General features: G+C 36.7%; 1 long non-coding RNA gene across 1 annotated transcript; it reads left to right on the top strand.

The window, feature by feature from the left end:
• Window positions 1–239: 239 nt before the first annotated feature.
• Window positions 240–3,268, top strand: LOC104116244 (uncharacterized). The gene is made up of 3 exons (XR_690816.4): window positions 240–747; window positions 1,060–1,106; window positions 3,039–3,268. It is a non-coding gene; the product is annotated as an uncharacterized lncRNA (long non-coding RNA).
• The last annotated feature ends 2,866 nt before the right edge of the window (window positions 3,269–6,134 follow it).

The raw sequence follows: 6,134 nt of genomic DNA, 5'->3' as shown, positions 1-6,134 counted from the left end.
CTCTCCACCAATCCTATTCTGCCACATCATCACTCCAAAACCCCTCACAAAACAACCACAACGCATCAAGACCTTTGATAAAATTCATCAATAGGCCAGATTAATCACAATTTCCCCTTTTAACTATAATTCCTCCATGCTTTTATCTGATCCAACTTGGATCACAATGATCCAACGGCCCCTGTTTTATCTTCAAATGTCATTTTTATTTTATATTTTAGACTAATATTCTGAGCTGTTGATCTGGTTATCCAACGGCCCATATCCATCCCTTCACTTTTAGCCCACCAGACCGCTCCTAACCCTAATAATTTCTCCTTATGCCAGCCACCCCCATTTTCCCTTCCTCTTACTTTTCTCTCATCCTCTCCAACTTCTGTCATCCATGAACCTTACACAAATGTGTGCAAGAGCACTGGAAAACAACTATAAGACAACCACTCTCCCTGATAAGCCGAGAATCTAGCCGAATACTTCCCATTTCCATCATTCATTTACAAATCTCAACTCCTGAAACCCTACACCCAAACATGAAAGACAAAGAATCTCATCATCATACCCTTCATCACCGCATTCATTCGTTCAAATCTCCATTAAGGCATCACATGCATCCATAGATTCGAAAGAATCTTGACCTCATCGTGACGGTTGATAGCCCACAGGTCAAATGCAGGGACCTCTAGGTAAATGCTTTGTTTGGAGGTCCATTGGCTTCAAACGGCTAGTCCGGTAGTCACCTCTGAATTGGTAAAATCTTTAGTCTATTTTCCCTTCTAATTTCTTATTTTTACTTTGATTTCGTCATAAGATGTCTCATCAGTGTTCATTGATATTCAGTGTCTTCTACTAATTTTGAATCTTAAACTCAAAACCCTAAAGCCCCAATCTTGGCTCTATATATCATGCTTTAATTCTCTCACCAACACACACAACTACAATCGAATAATAGTAAATGCACTACAATTGAATTCCCTTTAAGTCTTAAGTAGACTTGTCTGAGTTCTTTTTTTTCTTTTTCGTATTATGTTCGAGCTTAATCGTTTGGAGTTGGTTGCACAGGTTCTTAATGGTATGGAGTAATTACCTGATTTGCTTCCCCTAGAAAGGTCAGTAAACCTCTGATTTTGTTTTAATAAGTCTGAATTGCTTGTAGCTTTTCTCATATTATTTCTACTTAGCTATTTGATATTTCTTTATTAACAATGTTTCTGCTCTCTCTTATGATATTATGTTAACCAATATATATCTTTCATTGACATTTGTGTTTTGCTGCTCATGTTGTTTTCTCCTTAGCTAATCGGCATTCACTATTAACAATTGTGTTTGTCTCTTATGTTGTTCTGCTTAGCCAACAAATATTTCTTGGTGACAGTTGAATCTTGTTTCCCATGTTTATTTCTGCTTAGCTACTGGTTCTTTGTTGTTAGTCGTTTAGGTTCTTACAATGTCTTGCTTAGTTACTTGATAGCATTGTGTGTCTTATTAGGTTAGCATTCTTAGTAAATTGAAGTCTTGTAGGCAGTGATCCTTGTACATCATGTTATGTTGATATTAACATATAGTATGTGATAAGATTTAAGCACTTGTTTTAACATGTTCCATTTATGGTTTAGAGGTAATCATACTTTCATTAAGTTAAATGTCTGTTAACTTGCAACCACACATGCTAATATTTTATCCTACTTACTATTTATGGTTATGAAGACTATATCTAGAATACCTTAATTGACTTGAGGCAATACTACCTAGCCTATTGGTTGAGTACTTTTGATCTAGGCTGCTTGATGATTCAACTAAATGCTTTTTCCTTCACTACAAACTATTATAGATTCCATGCCTATAGGGTTCAATTTGGGACTAAGTCTAACTACTTTATCATGTTGAATCGTTCTTGTTGTCACCTATGTTAGTGCGATTTCTTGTGAGGTTAATTCTACTGTCTAAATGTTTAGCTTAGGTTACTTCATATGCAATGAAGTGGATGATCTCTCAACTATATACCTATTTACTGTGTGGGACTATTTGAGTTTGGTCTGGTGTCATATGGTTTTGTTTTGATGATCTAAACCTGTTTAAAAAAACCATGGCTAATCATATTCTTGTGAGGTATTAGACCCTTGACCCTGAGGATAAGTATGTGTTTGGATACAAGCTTCCTGTCAATTTTATTGACAAATTAGATAAGTGTTTTGATTGACATTGAACAATTTAAAGTGTCTTTTATGTGGTAAATGTACTTATGAGAATAACTGACTATCAGCCTTCATTTTGTGACTTGCTTCTGATCTTGTTTGGCTAAAATAGTGAGTCCTAGGAAGATCATGAAAATGCCATGATATGTAAAGTAATTCTGAGTTTATTCTGAAGCTTTTTGAAGTCTTTTAACATCCCTAAGGTCCTGTGTGATGATATATCTTTCCATCATGTACTTTAACAATGATCATTTACTAAGGATACTTTGGATTTGAAGCATGTGCTAATGCTCTAATCCTTCAATGATTCTTTGTCTAACTGACTGTGATATAAATTTAATTGATTGGGAATATTTGTGATCTACTTAGTTCATAAGCTTGCCATGTTCACGGGGGCTTAAGGCCTTCTGTGTTGAAAGAAATGTTTTGTGTTTGTGTTTGTTTGATGTTCTGAATATTCTGTTTTCTCAAGGTATTGGGATCTTGGTTTGTGTTTAAACCTCTATGGAAGAACAAGGCTCAATGACTAAAAGTTTATGTTGTGAACCTAATTCTACCACCAGGGGGGTCCTCCCTAACACAAGCACTGCCCGGGGTCCACGAGGCCCTTGTGAACTCTCAAGTGTATGAGGTTTATAGGGCAATCTTGTAAGTAGATTTGGTTCACTCTAGCTAGTAGTAGTTGACCTTGACTAATATCTACGGGGTTGTCACAAACAAAAATAGATTTATTTATGTCATTTCAGACCATAATTATGTTCATGATATGTTTTATTATTGTTTCCTACATATTGTACTAAAAGAATTGGCTTTTCTTCTTTTGCATGAACCATTGGGCCTGTGCAGTTCACGGTGAACTCTGGCCATAGCAACTAAGCTGGACCCTCTCCTTCATTTGCAGTCACTATTCGCTGAAGCCCGTTGTTGCTTAAAATTTAAATTGGATCTGACCTGTTTTCAGCCCAACACAGAGTCCAGCCCCTTCCCTTACTTTATTTCAATGCTGCTATAAGCCCATTCATGTTTATATGTTGTATTTGTGGAACTAACACTAATATCATATGATTTTTTATTTATTGTGATTGTTTAGAAAAAATCATAGGGTAATTAAATCTCATAGAATAAAGGGTACCATAGCTTAGATAACTCATTACTTCAAAAGCTAATGACTTTTAAAATCTGAATATATCCCAACTGTTTTGGTTCATCAGTTAGACTCTTTTTCTTCACTTGATTTTCCTAACAAGTTTCATCTATTTTTCTTTAAGGCGTTTGCAGAGTCCAATGGGTTCAAGCGAAAAGGGATTTTTGAAAAAGACTCCAAATGAATCACTTAGGAAATATTCGATGGTAAATTATTTTGGAAAGGATAGCAATTTTACAATGCAAGTCAAACCCAGATTTCACAAAGATGGATAGTCACTTTGAAAAATCAAAATAACTCATATCAAATAAGTTCAAAAACGGTCAAGGTAAAACTCATTTTCACATTTTTTTTGGATGACGAAAGGATTGAACATCAACAGAAACTTGCATCTTTGAAACAAGTCCTCATTTTTCAAATAAACCGCACAACATTATTTTAAACCAAACATTTTCTTTTGATAAGATCATGGACCCATTTTTGAACAAATACTTCATCATTTTAGGTAAATTTTCACATAGACCCGCTTAATGACTTTTAAATTAACTAGGATGTAAATCATTCTTTTTCCCGTATTTAGCCTATGTTTAAGGAACTACTTAACGTAGATTTTAAGGGATGCCTAACACCTTCCCCTTAGAATAACTAGAACCCTTACCCGGATTCTCACTGGTATAGCGGATCATTAAGATAATAATCTTTATAGACTTATAGGTATCCTAATATACCTTTAAATATTAGGTGGCGACTCTTCTTTTATCAACTTCAGGGAAACAACAAGTTGTATTTTGTTTTGACCTGTGCAAAATAGGGTGCAACAACATGGCGACTTTGCTGGAGATTATACACTTAGGTTCTAGCCTTAGCAGACTTAGGCTAGATTTTAAAATTTGTGGATTATATTCTATTTGCTTGAACTTCACTATATGTTTACATGACTTCATAATTTGCAATTATGTGTTTACTTGCTTTATTCCTGATGTTATCACTAATTTACCACAATTACTTGTTACTGCTTTTATAGATTGTCATCACATTTTACTATCGAGTCATGGACGTACACAATCACACGCGAATCATGCGAGGGTTGTCTTTTCACCCCTCCAAACATTCTTTATAAACCTCTCTAGTTTTAGAGAACGACATTGTAAGGTTAACTAACATGTCGTCTCGCAGTTAATCAGTCCAACTCCAAAGTTTAGGAAACACTCTACTCTTAGTAAATATAGGTCATGATGCATACACCCTAGGTGAGTCGATCCTTGGCATTGACTCACAAGTAGGAAAGCTGCCCAAATGTCAACGAGTCATGCACCTAACGACATGACTTCTGTTAAATGACAAATCAATCCAGATTAAGACACCAGGGATTTAGAGCAAAACAGTTACCTAGCCTTTTCTCCCCTCTTAGTTGGAAATAACCACAACATATCTTAAATTAGTATAGTCATGGGAGCTCCCCATAAGGTGAAATAGTGATGGAGAAGCATCCAGCGAGCACACGGAGATAGAATTAGGACACATCTTGGAGCACTGACTAAGTTGATGAACGTCTAAGCCGATAGAGTGCTTACCAGGTTGTTGATAGAATTATGGGATCCAGCTAAAGCGATTTTCAAGCTTGTCAATTATGAGCTAACACTAATGCTCGAGGATGTTACAAGCTTACTAAGTTGCCATTCGCTGGACGAAAGCCCATATTGTTGGTCATCATGTCGGGTCATAGGTTTCTCTATGTATTGGGATTGAAGAGCAACATGAACCTAAGAAATGTCGAAGATGGGTGGATAAGCCGACATTTAGAAAGCTATGATCTACATCATGAAGAATATCAGTGTTTTAGTCTATAATCTCATTTTATGTGATGACCCAAAATATCATCTTTAAATTTAATAAGTAATTCTGTATTCTAAGACCTCGAAAAGTACCATTTATTATTCCTCGACTTGCGTGCATAGTCCATATAATTTTCTGGAAAGTTTTTATGTGAAAAACGGATTAAAATATGAAATAGAGCTTTAAAACTCAACTGAGTTGACTTTGGTCAACATTTTAAGCAAACTGATCCGGATCACTATTTTGACAATTCCGGTAGGTCCATATCATAATTTGGGATTTGGGTGTATGCCCGGAATTGAATTCTGAGGTCCCTAGCCCGAGATATGGAATTTTAATAAAAAATTAAAAGATAAAAGCTTAAAGATTTTTAAGAAGTTACTGATGTTGGATTTATTGACACCGGGTCCGTATTTTGGTTTCAGAGCCCAGTATAGGTCCCCTATAATATTTATGACTAGTCTGCCGAATTTGGTGAGAATCAGAGTTGATTTGACGAGATTCAGACGTTTGGTTAAAAATTTCCTTTGATTTGGCGTCTGATTAGTAGTTCTAGGTGTTATTTTGGTGATTTGATCGCGCGAGAAAGTTCGTATGATGTTTTAGGACTTGTATGCATGTTTGGTTTGGAGCCCCGAGGGCTCGGGTGAGGTTCGGATAGGATACGAGATGATTTTGAACTTAGAAAAATCTGGTTTTCTGCAACTCCAAGCTTATGGTATTTCCTTCATTGCGTTCGCGAATGTACTCTCGCGAACGCGAAGAGCAAACTGGGCAAGACGAATTTTCTCTCTTCGCGAACGCGAAGATTGGGTCGCGAACGCGAAGCTATGGAGACTTTACCCTTCGCAAACGCGACCAGCTCAACGCGAATGCGAAGCTTTAGAGGCCTGGGGGAGGGGTCAGTCGTCCTTCTACGCGAGCGCGAGCACTGGCACGCGAACGCGAAGGCCAGAGGGAAA

Source organism: Nicotiana tomentosiformis, chromosome 6 (assembly GCF_000390325.3).
Source record: "Nicotiana tomentosiformis chromosome 6, ASM39032v3, whole genome shotgun sequence".
NCBI lineage: Eukaryota > Viridiplantae > Streptophyta > Magnoliopsida > Solanales > Solanaceae > Nicotiana > Nicotiana tomentosiformis.
Note: the sequence above shows the minus strand (reverse complement) of the source record. Positions and strands in the feature narration are given on the sequence as shown.